Below are 18,872 nucleotides of genomic sequence, written 5' to 3' on the forward strand. Positions count from 1 at the left end.
CAGGACTGTGGAGCGCATGAAGGCAATGGAGGAGAGGGAAGGTCAGGGTAGGCAAAGAAGAGGGTGCAGGAGATGTTAACCAGCAGCGTGACATACAGCAATGACACCTGCACCGTGATAGAGTGATCTGACACCAGCACCGTGATAGAGAGCACTAACATCAGCAGCGTGACATACAGCAATGACACCTGCACCGTGATAGAGTGATCTGACACCAGCACCGTGATAGAGAGCGCTGACATCAGCAGTGTGACATAAAGCACTGACACCAACACCGTGATATACAGCACTGACACCAGCACCGTGATAGAGAGCACTGGCATCAGCAGCGTGACATACAGCAATGACACCTGCACCGTGATAGAGTGATCTGACAAGAGCACCATGATAGAGAGCACTGACATCAGCAGCATGACATACAGCAATGACACCTGCACCTTGATAGAGTGATCCTACACCAGCACCATGATAGAGAGCACTGACATCAGCAGCGTGACATAAAGCACTGACACCAGCACCGTGATATACAGCACTGACACCAGAACTGTGATAGAGAGCACTGACATCAGCAGCGTGACATACACCAATGACACCTGCACCGTGATAGAGTGATCTGACACCAGCCCCGTGATAGAGAGCACTGACATCAGTAGCGTGATATAAAGCACTGACACAAGCACCGTGATATACAGCACTGACACCAGCACCGTGATAGAGAGCACTGACATCAGCATTCGTGACATACAGCAATGACACCTGCTCCGTGATAGAGTGATCTGATACCAGCACTGTGATAGAGAGCACTGACATCAGCAGCGTGACATAAAGCACTGACACCAGCACCGTGATATACAGCACTGACACCAGCACCGTGATATACAGCACTGACACCTGCACCGTAAACAGCCCCAGGAGGAAGTCGGCTTAGCACAGGGATGGTGGGAGCCCCTCATAATGAGCATAGCACAGGGATGGTGGGAGCCCCTCATAATATGCACAGCAGAGGTACAGCCCCAGGAGGAAGTCAGCACAGCACAGGGATGGTGGGAGCCCCTCATAATAAGCAGCCCCAGGAGGATGTCAGCATAGCACAGGGATGGTGGGAGTCCCTCATAATAAGCAGCCCCAGGAGGAAGTCAGCATAGCACAGGGATGGTGGGAGCCCCTCATAATAAGCAGCCCCAGGAGGAAGTCAACACAGCACAGGGATGGTGGGAGCCCCTCATAATGAGCATAGCACAGGGATGGTGGGAGCCCCTCATAATATGCACAGCAGAGGTACAGCCCCAGGAGGAAGTCAGCACAGCACAGGGATGGTGGGAGCCCCTCATAATAAGCAGCCCCAGGAGGAAGTCAGCACAGCACAGGGATGGTGGGAGCCCCTCATAATAAGCAGCCCCAGCAGAAATATGACACCGCTCAACCTCTTCAAACAGGAGGGTACGGGCATATAATACGGTGTGCTTTTTTTGGACAAGGAAGTGAGCCAAATGAAGAAAGAAGGTCTGTGTGCTCGATTAAAAAAATTGTTTATAGACATATACATGGTCTACTGGTCACATGTGTTGAATTCCTCCGAGATCCATGCCTCATTCATTTTTAGAAATGTGAGGTAGTTAACACTGTCGTGAGCTAGGCGAGTACACTTATCGGTCATGATCCCCCTGCTGCGCTGAACGTCCTTTCGGACAGGACACGGGACGAGGGGCAAGCCAACAGTTCGATTGCAAATTGGGCAAGCTCTGGCCAGAGGTCAAGCCTGCCCACCCAGTAGTCCAGGGGTTCATCTCTCCTCAGAGCGTCCACATTGGCCGTGAACCCGATGTAGTCGGACACCTGACCGTCTAGGCGTTCCCTGATGCTGGATCCGGATGACACCTGTCGATGGGTCGGCTAAAAGAATGACCTCATATCCGAAGTCACCAACACATCTTCAAACCGGCCTCTTCTTGCAGGCGCTGTTGGATTGGTACCCGCAACTCCTTCTCTGGGAGTGGGAATTGCTCCTCTGCCAGCTCACGCAAAAGCAGAATGCAGCATTTCACGAAGCAAGGCCTGGAAGTGCTCCATTCTGACAGCCCTCTGTGACGGCGGTAACATTTCCACCATTTTGTGTTTGTACCGGGGGTCTAAGTACGTTGCCACCCAGTACTGGTCCTTGACCCTTATGATTTTCATACGGGGGTCCCTATTAAAACACTGGAGCATGAAGGCCCCCATTTGCACTAAACTGGAAGTGGTGTGGTGGCATGGCTCCTTCTCATCATCCAGGATAATGTCGTCCTCTTCATTCTCCTCTCCCCATCCATGCACAACAACAGAGATCCCAGAAAGGTTTAAAGCATGCTCTTCTTACTCCTCCTCATCCGCCCCGGCACCATCCTCCTCTGACTCCTCTTCAGACTCCTGTTGTTGACTTGTCTCAGATAGAGTAGCCCCCCCTGGGAATTCATCCAGCATTGTGACTTCCTCATCTTCCCGCTCCTGCTCCTCCACAGCTTGATCAATGACACGACGCAATGCACGCTCCATAAAGAAGGCATAAGGTACCATGTCACTGATGGCGCCATGGCTGCGACTGACCAGTTAGGTTATCTCCTCAAATGGCCGTAGAAGTCTGCATGCATAGCGCATGAGCAGCCACTGGCGCGGTGAAAAAAAACCCAGCACCCCAGAACCTGTTCTGCCGCAGAGTTCATACAGGTACACGTTAACTGCACGTTTCTGCTGGAGCAGCCTATCAAGCATATAGAAGGTTGAGTTCCATCGCGTCGGGCAATCGCAAATAAGACGTCTGACCAGCAGATTGTGTCGCCGCTGAATGTCAGCAAGGCGAGCCATGGCCATGTAAGATCTTCTGAAATGGGCCGAGATTTTCCTTGCCTGCCGCAAGATGTCCTGGACCCCAGGGTATTTGACAACAAATCGCTGCACGACCAAGTTTAAGACGTGTGCCATGCATGGCACGTGCGTAATTTTGCCCTGTTTCAATGCGCTAAGCAGACTGGCACCATTGTCACACACCACTTTACCAACTGTCAAATTGAGCGGTGTTAGCCACTGATCTGCCTGTGAACGCAAAGCTGAAAGGAGTGCCGGGCCAGTGTGGCTCTTGGCTTCCAGGCACAACAGACGCAGCACGGCATGGCAACGTCTCACCTGGCATGTTGAATAGGTTCTGGGGAGCTTGGACGGCGCAGCAGAAAAGGAGGAGTCAGCCGAGGAGGAGAGGGAGGAGGATGGAGTAGGAGGAGGAGGAGAAGAAGAGCCAGGCCTGCATGCAATCCATGGTGGTAAAACCAAATCTACACGGGTGCCATGGGTTACATGCTTGACGGCCGTCAGAAGGTTCACCCAGTGGGCAGTAAAAGTGATATACCTTCCCTGCCCGTGTTTGCTAGACCACATGTCTGTGGTCAGATGTATCTTAGCACTGACACTGTGTGCCAGAGATACATTCACTTGCCGCTGAACATGGCCATATAACTCTGGGATGCCCTTCTCTGAGAAATACTTCCTTCCTGGGACCTTCCATTGTGGTGTTCCAATGGCCACAAATTTTCGAAAGGCCTCCGAGTCCACCAGTTTATATGGCAGTAGTTGGCGGGCTATCAGTTCTGACAAACCAGCCGTCAACTGTTGGGCAAGAGGGTTATCCGGCGTCATCATTTTTTTACGCTCGAACATTAGGCCCACGGAAGTCTGCCTTTTTGCAGAAAAATGTGAGCTTGGCGTGATGGAAGGTGGAGTGGAGGACAATTGTGAGGAGATAGGAGAAAGAGAAGTCAAAGACGAGGCTGGATGGTGAGAGCCTGGAGTGTGGCTTTGTGTGTTCCGTTGCTCCCACTGGGCTCGGTGATGGCTGCTCATGTGCCTTCTTAAGGCGGTCGTCCCTAGGTGAGTGTTGGGCTTACTGCGACTAATGCGTTGATTGCAAAGATTGCAGATGGCAACACTATTGTCAGCAGCGGACACGTTAAAAAAAGCCCACACTGCGGAGCCATGTACCGGCGTCCTGGGAGCACCAGATGTGACCATACATGGTCGATGACTCGCTCCTGATACATTAGCAGTCTGCTTTGTCCCTCCTGTGCAATGTAAGTTATTCCTGCTTCTCCTCCCTATCTGCTGGTCCATATCTCCCTCTGAACTCCCCTCCTCTTCCTCTCTTGTGGGCACCCACGTGACATCACTAGACACATCATCATCAACGTCACCTTCCCCACTGGTATAAGTAGAGATCTCGGAGTATGCAGCAACACCGGGGACCAACCTCCTCCTTGGGCTGATCTGGGTACTGTCGTCAGACTGCTGAGTGCCGGTTCTTGCTACCTCCTCTTCCTGATCCAATGCCAAGAGTGGCTGCGCATCAGAAATGTCTTGATATGGATCGGAAAATAATTCCTGTGACTCAAGCGGAAGATATGTGGTACCTTAAATATTCAACCCAAAAGGTTGAAAAACGTAGACAAATATTAAAGAGGTAGTTATGGCGCTCACCTGCTGTTAATTACACCTAGTGTCTGCAGGGAACTCACCTGCTAATAATTGTACCTTGTTGTTAAATTACTTGCTGATAATTCCACACATAAATGAAATTAAAACATAAAAATGAAAAATAAAAATAAAAATAAAAATTCCATATGTGCAATATACAAATAACAGTATGAATCGTGCATGAAGGTGTTACAGAAATACTGTTTTAAATTGTCACTAAGTTACTATATATTAGTGCAAAAAATCCAATATACTTTCTATAGAAAAAAGTGCGTTTTTACAAATCACATGATAAAAAGTGCTAAGTGCTTATGAAAGTGCCACAGTTTCAATATATACTGAAAAAAGTGTTACGTGCTTCTGTAAGTGCCACAATATGTAAATACGGTACTTTATATTTAGTAAAGTCGCTAAATAAAAGTCGCTAAATAGAAGAATGCAAATGTAAGTTAATACACAAGTCCAGCAGCAGAAAGTTAATATCAGAAAGTCCTTTCTGGAACTATAGAACTGCTCCGGTTACCATCCAGTAGTTTCTCTCATTAAAAACAGAATGAAGCATACATAGTGTAATCCAGTTTAAAACAACATTTTATTAGGTGCATGAAATGCTACTCACAAAATGAAGGATGAGAAAAGCGCCTCAGTGTATAAGCTGGTCACAGCATTTGAATTCACCGCCGCCACCGCCGTAATGAGAGAGTGTACACCTTAGGCCACGCCCTACGCGTTTCATCATTGGACGTCGTCTGGAGCTCTAACCGGAGCAGCTCTATATAGCGACACAGGGGCTTACACTGTGGAGGCGCATTAACCCCTTAAGGGGCAGGGGAGCTGGTGAGTGCGGAATATTGTCTTTATGCATGGGAATCGCATTGGTTGCAATCCAGGAAGCCACTAAGCACTGAAGCACACTGTCACTTTTGTTCCAGAAAGGACTTTCTGATATTAACTTTCTGCTGCTGGACTTGTGTATTAACTTACATTTGCATTCTTCTATTTAGCAACTTTTATTTAGCGACTTTACTAAATATAAAGTACTGTATTTACATATTGTGGCACTTACAGAAGCACGTAACACTTTTTTTCAGTATATATTGAAACTGTGGCACTTTCATAAGCACTTAGCACTTTTTATCATGCGATTTGTAAAAAACGCACATACGTACTTTTTTCTATAGAAAGTATATTGAATTTTTTGCACTAATATATAGTAACTTAGTGACAATTTAAAACAGTATTTCTGTAACACCTTCATGCACGATTCATACTGTTATTTTTATATTGCACACATGGAATTTTTATTTTTATTTTTCATTTTTATGTTTTAATTTCATTTATGTGTGGAATTATCAGCAAGTAATTTAACAACAAGGTACAATTATTAGCAGGTGAGTTCCCTGCAGACACTAGGTGTAATTAACAGCAGGTGAGCGCCATAACTACCTCTTTAATATTAGTCAGCAGTAGTGCACCTCAACCCTATATATTGTGGACCTATACCAGTCCTTAAGGAATAGCAGACTGTACCCCACTCAACCCTATGTACTGTAGTACACTATACCTTACCAGTCCTTATAAGGACCTTTGTGGAACTAATAGGTTGTGATTAGCAGACTGTACCTCAGTCCCTATACTGATAAAGGACTGCTGCAGTATAGGGCAGCAGTCAGCAGTAGTGCACCTCAACCCTATATATTGTGGACCTATACCAGTCCTTAAGGAATAGCAGACTGTACCTCACTCAACCGTATGTACTGTAGTACACTATACCTTACCAGTCCCTATAAGGACCTTTGTGGAACTAGTAGGTTGTGATTAGCAGACTGTACCTCAGTCCCTATACTGATAAAGGACTGCTGCAGTATAGGGCAGCAGTCAGCAGTAGTGCACCTCAACCCTATATATTGTGGACCTCTACCAGTCCTTAAGGAATAGCAGACTGTACCTCACTCAACCCTATGTACTGTAGTACACTATACCTTACCAGTCCCTATAAGGACCTTTGTGGAACTAGTAGGTTGTGATTAGCAGACTGTACCTCAGTCCCTATACTCATAAAGGACTACTGCAGCAGAAGGGCAGCAGTCAAGTATAATATTCTTTCTATATTTGGAAGAAAGAATATTATACGTGTACAAGCCTATTACCATACCAGTCCTGAAAAGAACCTTTGTGGACCTAATAGTAACAGCTACTGATTAAACTTACTGTCCCTCACTGCCACACACAGCTTCCTGCCTGTCCCTATTTAAACTGACAAAACACAGGCTGCTGCAACAATAACTTGAATATCACTCAAAACTATATCCTGTACTACTTTACCATACCAGTCCTGAAAAGGACTTTTGTGGACCTAATAGTAACAGCTAATGATTAAACTGACTGTCCCTGCTGCACACAGCGTCCTGTCACCCTCTCTACACTGACAAAAGACAGGCTGCTGCAACAATGACTTGAATAGCAGTGCCTCAAACCTATATCCTAAACTACACCTAACACCTGTACCATACCAGTCCTTAAAAGAACTTTTGTGGACCAAATAGCTAGCGATTTGGGTCACTGCAGTCTCTCCCTGCTCCACACAGCAACCTCTCCCTATAGTGACAGTAGAAAGAATGTAAAATGGCTGCCGGATCGGGTCTATTTATAAGTTAGGGGGAATGTCCAAGTGTCCACGTCCTGTAATGTCTCAATTGGCTGTCCTGTACCACATGATGGATGTGTCATCATAGGTCAAAGTTCTTTTACACAGTAAACACGGAAGTCCGCCGGGCGAACAGCGGCAATAGTCCGCCGATCGGGCGGACCGCGAACAGCTGAAATTCACAGCGAAACGACCGCCGGGCGAACCGTTCGGTCATCCCTAGTGATTACCCCTGTCCCACACAATTTATAAGGACCTTTCGGTAAGCACCTTTTGAACTCTATATACCATCTTTGGCTGTTTCTTACAGATAGGGTGTGTCTCTTGTGCTTTGATCTTCTATATGTATAGATATATACATATTTGTGCACTTCCTTTTAGAGCTCTATATTGCTTAAGGCATGAGAAACTGTTGATTGGTGGATGACCCGCCAGGTTTGCCTGCGTATACTGTTTCGTATATTATGCAATGTAAGTATTTTTTCTTTCTCTGTTATATGCTAGCTGTTACCTGCCTTAATAGATCATACTTGTACAGTTATATACGCCCCTGCAATTGGGTCTTGTTCACCTATGATCACATGCCTTTTGGGTTGGGTGCCTCAGAATGGGGGAGTGGGGAGCAGACTCTGTTATACCTTTTTCAATTTTTTTTTTCTAGTAACCATATCATGTTTGGCCAGACATTCTTGTATTTCTTGGGATTTTTGTTTATCAATTTTGCAGTATTATTTAATGGTTCCAGTTTCTCCCTTAATTTATTTTATGATATTTTGAACTTTTGTTTTTGTTTTTTGTTTTTTCCATCTTTTAATAATTAGCTCCATCAACTATTTTTTATTAGAATGGAAAAATTGGAACCACTCATCATCTTAATCTTTACCATTCATTCTATCATTGGGTGATACATCCCATCTTAACCTTTGTAAATGTTATATCTTCTTCAATGTATTTTTCTATTGTGACTATGTCCTACCAGGCACAGAACTGTTTCTCCATAAGATGTTTAAATTGCTTACAGTGGTGTGAAAAAGTGTTTGCCCCTTTCCTCATTTCCTGTTCCTTTGCATGTTTGTCACACTTAAGTGTTTCGGAACATCAAACCAATTTAAACAATAGTCAAGGACAACACAAGTAAACACAAAATGCAATTTGTAAATGAAGGTGTTTATTATTAAAGGTGAAAAAAAATCCAAACCATCATGGCCCTGTGTGAAAAAGTGATTGCCCCCCTTGTTAAAACATACTATAACTGTAGTTGTCCACACCTGAGTTCAATTTCTCTATCCACACCCAGGCCTGATTATTGCCACACCTGTTCACAATCAAGGCATCACTTAAATAGGAGCTGCTTGACACAGTAAGGTCCACCAGAAGATCCTTAAAAGCTACACATCATGCCGAGACCCAAAGAAATTCAGGAACAATTGAGAAAGAAAGTAATTGAGATCTATCAGTCTGGAAAGGGTTATAAAGCCATTTCCAAAGCTTTGGGAATCCAGCGAACCACAGTGAGAGCCATTATCCACAAATGGCGAAGACATGGAACAGTGGTGAACCTTCCCAGGAGTGGCCGGCCGCCCAAAATTACCCCAAGAGCGCAGCGACGACTCATCCAAGAGGTCACAAAAGACCCCACAACAACGTCCAAGGAACTGCAGGCCTCACTTGCCTCAGTTAAGGTCAGCGTTCATGCCTCCACCAACAGGAAAAGACTGGGCAAAAATGGCCTGCATGGCAGAGTTCCAAGGAGAAAACCACTGCTGAGCAAAAAGAACATCAAAGCTCGTCTCAATTTCTCCACAACACCGATGAGACAAAAGTGGAACTCTTTGGAAGGTGTGTGTCCAAGTATATCTGGCGTAGAAGGAACACTGCATTTCATAAAAAGAACATTATACCAACAGTAAAATATGGTGGTGGTAGTGTGATGGTCTGGGGCTGTTTTGCTGCTTCAGGACCTGGAAGACTTGCCGTGATAAAAGGAACTATGAATTCTGCTGTCTACCAAGAGATCCTGAAGGAGAATGTCCGACCATCTGTTCGTGTACTCAAGCTGAAACGAACTTGGGTTCTGCAGCAGGACAATGATCCTAAACACACCAGCAAGTCCACCACCGAACAAAATGAAGACTTTGGAGTGGCCTAGCCAAAGTCCTAACCTGAATCCTATTGAGATGTTGTGGTATGACCTTAAAAAGGCCGTTCATGCTCGAAAACCCTCTAATGTAACTGAATTAGGACAATTCTGCAAAGATGAGTGGGCCAAAATTCCTCCAGGACGCTGTAAAAGCCTCATTGCACGTTATCGCAAACGCTTGGTTGCAGTTGTTGCTGCTAAGGGTGGCCCAACCAGTTATTAGGTTTAGGGGGCAATCACTTTTTCACATAGGGCCATGATGGTTTGGATTTTTTTTCACCTTTAATAATAAACACCTTCATTTACAAATTGCATTTTGTGTTTACTTGTGTTGTCCTTGACTATTGTTTAAATTGGTTTGATGTTCCGAAACACTTAAGTGTGACAAACATGCAAAGGAACAGGAAATGAGGAAGGGGGCAAACACTTTTTCACACCACTGTAAATGTGTGCTCAATATCAATGAAAGATTCTTTACTACCACGCTAAAAGACATCCTCTATATTGATGTTTCTATTTTGCATATAATTAAACATTTCCATGGCTGCAGATTTAAAAACCTCTATAAAAGAGGTTTGTAACCAAACTTATAAAATAGAAACAGCTGTATCTACTTAAACTGGTAGGTATATCTCAAAACACCTCCCAGCAGCTACCAAAAAATGTGTACCCCTATAAAACAGCTCAAGATCAAATTAAAAGTGTAAATTAGCAATACCTAAAATGTATATTAAAATACCATAAAAAAAACGATAAATGAAAGTAGAACACATGCCAGCTTCAAAGCAGTGTGAAGCAGTGACGTGCTCCCTCTACAGGAATAAGCTTTTCTCTTCATCTCCATCATATGTGGCTTATTTATATATCCTTTCATGATCCTGACATTTATAGAAGGATTCAACAGATGTGTATGGATGTGAAGGTTTCTCTGTTGGCTTGAAAGTACTCACCTTAAGGCACTAACAGACCTTATTTTACTAAAAGGTAATTTTTTTTCTGGTGAGTTACCCAAACCAATGGTGTGTGAGCACTGGTATACTTTAATTTGTTAGTAGTTAAAGCACTGTGGCACTTTGTGGAACAGAAATTCACAGGATATTAAAAAACAAGGACTCAAGACAGGTTTGTGTGCCTGGGCTCCAGTAGGGAAGCTGACACACTACTGAGCTGCATGTAAGTCATCCATGTCCTGAACTTTCTCCTAGCCGGTGGGCCCTGTGTGTTAAATGGTAAAATGTGCACTGAAGCTGTGTATTGAGATTGTGTTATATGCTAAAAATAAGTTGAAATGTGTTTTGTTTGTACTGGCGCAGAAGCAAAGCCAGCTTTGTGTTTTCTGACAATTAAAGTGGACAGTGGACTTTAGGTTTCTAGAACTGTTACAGATGCCTGTTTTCCCCTCTGATCCCAACAAACACTATAGATGTTATTCAATTCTCTGCAAAGCTCTAGGCCTGGTTTTCGAACAGTGTTCACTGAACCCTGTGTGAATTGAACCCAGGAAGATTTGCTTTTGCTTTTACTATTCATGATATCCTAACTTTCAGGAGTTAGTGACTCAAGTGTTTGCATAAAGAGAATTCAGCAATGACATCTAAAATGTTTCACTAAGGAAGTTTATTATAACTGCTAACATCACCTAAGTTGGTGGACCTTGAGGGGTGTGTGGCCCATGGAGTGACCCTCCAATTTTCTTATTTTCTCCTTATCCCTTTCTCCCTCCTCTTCTTCCCCCCACCCTTCCACTTATGTGTTAGCCTTTCTCATCTGTGATTTCAAACTGATCATACTTTTAGAACCGTGCTATCGGTACAATTGGATCAAAGATGTTATATTCTAGGTTTGGTTTACTTTACCTTTACTGATATTTGTTATTTTGCAGTACATAACTACTATAAGACCAGTTACGGGTTCTATTACTAGCCAAGTTATGATCTGCTTCTGACCTAGGTTGGGCCAGGCTTGCCTAACTGATCATTATTTCTGGATGTGACTCAAGTTGAGTTTTATGAATTTCTCATTATTGTGTTGACTGGTTTTGCTAAGCCTTGCTGTGTTTTTGTTTGTTTTAATTTTCTAAAAATGTTGTACTTAATGGCTGCTTATTAAGCTGTGTGTCCCATGAGCTCTGCATAAGGGTTATAATATGCAAAGCCATAAATAAAGAATTAATAAAAGACACTTAGCCCCTTAACCTAGTAAGCCATTTCATTTCCTCCACCTTTATCTTTCCACCTAACACCTAAACCCTACAAAAAGGTCCAAACACTTAACCCCTTTTCAACTGCATTCACACCTTGTCCTATGCAGGTAGCTCTGTGTAGAGATCATGCAAGCCCTGTGCCACAATCAGAAAGCATTGAGATTCTGGCACTGGAAGAAACTACTTTGCTATGATTTATCAAAGACTGAAAGACAAAGGGGAGGATGGAAGACAGCATTACAATGCTCACCAAACCTCACCAGAATGTAATATAGTATAAATATTTTGGTGTAAAGTACAAAAAAGTTTGCCATATGTCTTAAATGTATGTCTCCATTGCAGATTAGACCTGGAGTATCTGGAGTAGTTTGTCTTGAGATATTTGCCCTCAGATGTTTTTTGCCCTCTGTTGTGTCAGATTATATCAGGGCCTGCTCTTCAATCTTCAGGGTTAATGAAGAGCTGCCTAGTGATTGCACAATGCTTCTCCTAAATAAGTGACCCTTAGGGCAAAAGTAACAAGTGATTTCTCAATGGCAAAATAAATAATTCTATAAAATCTTGTCAATACTTTAAAAATAACAACATTGAAAAAAAAAAAATTCTATAATTTTTGGTGCCCTTAATGTTTTTAAAGTTTATATGCTGAAAATGCTAGCGAGTGACAAATGTAACTGTGTCAGTTTGTTATAGGGCAGGAAGATCAATACTTTTGTTAAAAGACAAGAAAAACATCTGGATGAAAATAAACAGTTGATATACCACTTGCAATTATTTTATGTTGAATGTGTATCTGTTGATATTTATAATAAAATTTTGGGAGTACGGATAATACATCATTATTGGTTTTCACTTGATCTATACAAAGGGCCCCTTATGCTCTTCATCGTTATGAGCACATCTCCCATGTGGAAATATCCCAATCTAATCGGTACTAAAATGTATAGAATTCCTAAATATAGTTTCTTTGCCTCAGATATCAGATGACTTCTGGAAGTTATGTACTGCTGAGGTTGACGACATAATAATATTCAGAAAAATATAGGAAACTGGATTGTAGCTTTGCAGATTGCAGTAGAAGTAAGGGCTTTTCAATGTAAAGCTAACATTAATCATTTTGGACCTAGCTTGCATGCATTATTCATGAACCTTAAATACAATATTTTTATATATGAAATCACAAAGTAGTAAGCAGTTTGTTTGTCTACTGAACCCATTTACTGTCCAAGCCTGTCTCCCGTATGGGAACTCAGCCAAACCAATGTTTTTATTATTATACACGCAGTGATGAAACATACATTACATACTTGAAAGTTCTGTAACCACTTGATATCCACAATGTGTAGAATAATGTTCTCATGTACTGCTCTTATGGCTGTAGAAGTAATCACAGTTGCTGAATGTGATCGCCAATCATGATGATCGCTGGAAGTTCATTTACAAACTATAGTCTACAGATGGCACTGCAACTGTCACTGTGCACAGAGAAAGTGATACAGTGTTAGCATTAAAGCATTTTAAAAACAAAATTAAAAAAAATAAACACATTTTTTTTTATCCTTTTGTCAACTTATGCTAAAACATGAGCAGGGCATTTGTTAAAACATTTTACCAAAAAATATCATTAACAAGTTCAGTTCAACCCTCCATAGACTAGAGCAGTTTTTATTGTACATTTCTATTTCCTTGTTAATTTGTCAATAATTTCATCATTTGTTAAAATAACAAAGTAAGACTTCATTCAAATTTGCGCTAAAATTATGATTCTGGTACAAAGCATTGAAACATTATTTACAAATTGATAAAGACCATTTACCTAATGTTGCACTTTTTTTTTAAATCAGTTTATTGTGTTTATTGTGCTAGCAAAGACAAAAAACACATTATATACCATATCAACAAGAATGTCATTTGGATCATCAGCAAATCAAGCATTATACAAATAAAGATCAGCAAAGCAGTGGTACCAAAAGAAAATTACTTTGACACATCGTAATTGAAAGGGAAAGGAGAGCCGTGTCAGACGGGCGAGCAAAGATACAACACAGCCAAACATATGGCCAACAGGCCATCTAATAAACAATATTGCCCACAGCCTGCTCAACCCTATGAACCCACACCCTCTGTAATCAGAGAGCATGCACACAGATTACCTTGCCTATTTGGGGATTACTGAAATCAGGTTCCACCCTCCAACATACCATAAATACCCTTTATACCTGTAATAACTGATGCATAATCGCGGGGTGCCAACCCAGGGGTTTCCATCCAGGGTTGCCATATGGAATAAAATTTCCGAGCTGCATTTCTATGATGATATGTTAGGTGCTCCCTAATAAGGATATAGTTGACCTGTTCTATCCATTGTTTTTTGGTTGGAACATGTATAGATATCCAAAACCTTGCCCCTAGCTTACGAGCTAAATACAGTAATCTGATCACCGCTATGTTCATGGGGGGATATATCTCTTCGTCTACCACTCCCAAGATTCATATTAGGGGATCCAGCGGGACCCTAATCTAATAGACTGAGGTAATAACCTCAGTGATATCACCCCAATACTGATGTAACCTGGGGCATTGCCACATCAGGTGAATTAGAGACTCCTCCTCCCACAATGTTTGGTGCATAAAGAAGAGTCTCTCCTTCCCTATCTTTGTAGTTGTATAGGTGTGCGGTAGCCCTATGCAGCAAGAATAAATGGTAATCGGCCCTGCCTGTAAGCATATATCCCATGTCTTGTCATTTACTTCTCCTAAGTCCTCTGTCCAGCCCCTTCTACTCGGCAAGGCTGCCGAATCTTGTGTGGATGAAAACAGACAGGAATAGAGGTGGGATATTAGGCCCTTTTTCTCCTGACCGAAGAAAAAGTCCTTTATTAGGGAATGACTGGAAAGTATGAGCGGGGAGGTCTGACTCTGGGCCCGGAGAGCATGTTGTATCTGTTTGTAGGTCTAGAAATGATTTTAGTACGTTTTTGGTTATATAATTGGCAGATATTGCAAATTCCGGCCCACCTCCATGTCTGAAAGCCTTCCAATTTGAATACTTCCACTAAATTAGGATTATCTCATAATGGGGTTTCTACCAGAAATCCTAAGATCTTCAAGCTAGACCTGACCATGGTCCAGAGTTTTTTAAGGAGAACAACAGTAGACGCTGTTTGTGGCAGGTGAGATAACCCCGCCTCCAAACTCGCTACTACAGAGATGTTCTGTGTTTCGGTCTACAATAGGTTTTCGATTGAGTCAGATTCATCCAGTAACCCAAAGCCACACAAGTGTTGTAGTTGGGAAGCATAAAAATAGAGTTTAGGGTTAGGAACTGCGGCTCCTCCACTATATTGCAGAGTGGAAAGACTTATTTTGGCTACTCTTTTTTTCCATTTCAAGGACCTGAACAGAGTATCAATACGGTTAAACCATCTACGGGATATCCACTGCGGGGAGTTATGCATAATGTATAATGCCCTGTACACATGGTCGGACTTTCCGGCGGAAAATGTGTGATCGGATCTTGTGTGGGCTCCATCAGACTTTTTCCGTCTGAATTTCCGACACACAAAGTTTGATGGCAGGATCTAAAATTTTCCGACATAAAAATCCATTTGTTTAAATTCCGATCATATATAGACAATTTTGATGGACAAAGTGCCACACATGCTCAGAATAAATTACGAGACAAAAAGGTATTGGCTACTGTCCTCTTTATAGTCCCGTTGTAAGTGTTGTATGTCACTGCGTTCAGAACGATTTTCCAACAGCTTTGTGTGACTGTGTGTATGCAAGAAAAGTTTGGGCCAAAATCCGATGGATTTTGTCGTCGGAATGTCCGACCGTGTGTACAGGGCATTATAGTTGGGGGCACCAAAACATTTGAATAAGATTTATTCTTCCTATTACTGACAATGGAAATTTGCACCAGGTATCACACATCATTTGGGGTCTTTTGAAAAGGGGCAGGAGGTTCTCCTCCAGGTATGTCAACGGATTAGCAGACACCTGTAATCCTAGATATTTAAAGGAGGAAACTACCTTGAGGTATTCTGCAGCAACCGGTAATGAGATTGTTGGATCGTCTACTGACAAAAGAACAGATTTGCTCCAATTGATGGAGAATCCAGATAAGGAGCCAAATTGTTGAATTACCTGCATAGCATTTGTAAGGGAAGTGTCCACGTCCCCTAGATAGTAGAGTATCATCCGCGTAAAGGGAGATGTTCTCTATGGTTAGTCCCCTATAAGCCCACAATGGATGGGGATGATCTGACAGTAGCCACAAGTGGTTCAAAGGCTAACGCAAATAATAGGGGTGACAGTGGACACCCATTGTCTTGTGCCCCTAAAGAGAGGGAATGGATCTGAGATGTCTCCATTTACGTGGATCCTAGCCATGGGGGTGTCAGAAACCATGAACCAGACCGAGACAGAAGTACAATTAAATCACACTTGTTTATTCATAAAAATAAAAAGGTAAATAGAGTAAGCATAGTCAGAGTCCAGTAACTGGATTGAGTAGTCAGCCAGTCCAGAGTTCAATAACCAGATCGGGTAATCAGCCAGGCCAGAAGTCAGGGATCCAAGTGGAGCAACAGCAAGCAAGATAAGGAGCCAGAAGGGAAATCAGCAAACCAGGTTAGTCCCCTATAAGCCCACAATGGATGGGGATGATCTAACAGTAGCCACAAGTGGTTCAAAGGCTAACGCAAATAATAGGGGTGACAGTGGACACCCATTGTCTTGTGCCCCTAAAGAGAGGGAATGGATCTGAGATGTCTCCATTTATGTGGATCCTAGCCATGGGGGTGTCAGAAACCATGAACCAGACCGAGACAGAAGTACAATTAAATCACACTTGTTTATTCATAAAAATAAAAAGGTAAATAGAGTAAGCATAGTCAGAGTCCAGTAACTGGATTGAGTAGTCAGCCAGTCCAGAGTTCAATAACCAGATCGGCTAATCAGCCAGGCCAGAAGTCAGGGATCCAAGTGGAGCAACAGCAAGCAAGATAAGGAGCCAGAAGGGAAATCAGCAAACCAGTCTTTAAACAGAACTGCAAAAAATAGTTTCTTGTGATGTGACCAAGGCGAAGGCAGATATGAAGTGAGCTGGACAGCTTTAAGTAGGCAGGTCAGACGAACAGGATCAGGGACAGCTGGGTAACTGTGGAGAGAGATGAGAGCTGGCAATTAGCCGACAACTGAGCAGCCAGCCCAGAGAAGGAAGGGCTAAGCCAGCCCTGATAGGGGGGTGAATACCACAGCCTTATCCACTGAATAGAATTGTCCCCCAGTCCAAAGCGCTTCAATACTTTCCATAGGTAAGGCCATTCAACGCTATCAAAGGCCTTAGCCACATCTAGGGATAAGAATGATCTTATCTACAGGTATCTGGAGGTTAAGAAAGAGGCGTCTGATGTTAATGACCGTGGATCTAGATGGGGTGAACCCTGATTAGTCTTTGTGGATCACTTTATGAATAACTTTGGCTAGTCTGGTAGCTAGGACTCTTGCCAGTAATTTTATGTCAGTTGTTAATAGCGAAATGGGCCTATATGAATCTGGAGAGTGGGCCTCTTTACCAGGTTTCAAAAGAAGCACAATAATCGCTTCATTCATTGATTGGGGTAAACATCCTATTTCCCTCGCATCCTTGAATACCTCCTTTAAATGCGGTATCAGTGTTTCAGAGTAGCCTTTGTATACCTCTGCCAGCAAGCCATCTGAACTCGGAGACTGGGAGCATTCAACTGCTTTGCATCCAGAGCCGGTACCTGCGGGTTTTTGAACCGTTCAAGAAAATATTAAATTTCTTCTATAGTAGGTGAGACCTTAGAGGTGTACACATTAGCATATAAATCTCTAAATGTAGATAGAATGTCTGTGAGAGGAGGAAACCATGGTTCCCAAGGAATTGGTTATTGCCTCCTATATGGGATGATCCCTTCTGTGACCTCACCATCATGGCAAGCATATGACCTGTGTTTTCCCCTTCTTCAAAATATTTCTGTGAAGGAAAAACCTTTTGTTTTCAGCCTTCGTTAGGACCAAATGCTTAGCCATGTGCTGAGCCTTATGCCAGGTTCTCTCAGTATGTTCAGAGGGGGAGGCAACAAAAGCAAACTCAGCCCTCTCAACCTCCTGCAGCACAGATTGTTTCCAAGTCCTGGTCCCGGTCTTAATGGCATTGATGGATTTAATGAATTGGTCTCTTAAGTAGGCTTTTAGCGTGACCCAGAAAATACCAGGACTAGCTGAAGGTTTATTGAACCAAATAAATGTAATCAGGCTTTTATAAATAGGATCAGGGCTAGCAAAAAGCAACAGCCAAAATGGGCTGAGTTCAAAATGGGCTGAGTTTCCAGCAAACCCGCATGGACACCCCAGATGTGAGGATCTTAAAGCGGTTCTGCACACACGTTATTTTATTTTATTTTTTTATACTGTTAAAAAGTAAATTCATGCTAAAGTCAGACATACTTGTACTGATGCTTCCCGGTATCCTGGTCCATTTTCCTGTCTAATCGATAGTTTTAAAAATCATGCCCAGCAGATGTCATCTTGCTTGTGGGCATTTGAAGCCCACAAGCAATCACTTCCTTGTTCCATCGCAATAGAAGTACCAGCATTCTTTGCTGGATCACGTGCATGCTCAGTGTCAACTGCGCAGCGCGTCGTAATCATCAATGTTGCCATCACAACGGGTGGCCTACCTAACAATGGCTAATTTCAAAACGTCCGCCAAACGTGGCCAGCGTAATGTTGTCACGCGTTGAAATCACGCGACATTTCGCATTGGACCTCCGCACTGACTCCTGGGATGAATTACACGAGATCCCAGGAGACAGTGCGGCGATCACCGGACATGATGCGGATCCCCGCACAAACACCGCCCACCGCCGCAGGGAATGAAAACTCAGATTACAAACATGAACAGGTACGATTTAAAAAAAAAATGCCATTGTGCACTCTTTGCTGCATTAACAAACGAATGAGGCTAACTTTTGAAAGTGTGTGCAGAACCGCTTTAACACACAGAGGGGAGTGGTCAGATATAGTTCTCGTCTCATAATTTGAGGAAGTTACCAGTGGGAGCATCACATCATTACCAAGACCAAGATCAATTCTGGAGAGATCTCCATGCATTGTAGAGGGGCATGAGTAGCATTTTACCTGTGGATGATTTAGCCTCCAAACATCTCTCAACCCCAGCTCCAAAAGAAGCCGAGTGAAGGATGTCTGTCCCCCTATCAGAACACCCGCAGAGGCTCTTGAGATAAACGTGTCAAGATCGGCATCCAAATAATTATTAAAGTCTACAATAATTGCAGGAATGCCTGCGTGTGATAGAAACGTGTCCAGGGTCTTGATGACCTCCACCAAAA

The sequence above is a fragment of the Lithobates pipiens genome, unplaced genomic scaffold (assembly GCF_037356315.1).
Source record: "Lithobates pipiens isolate NorthernLeopardFrog02 unplaced genomic scaffold, aLitPip1_a1.2 Scaffold_13, whole genome shotgun sequence".
NCBI lineage: Eukaryota > Metazoa > Chordata > Amphibia > Anura > Ranidae > Lithobates > Lithobates pipiens.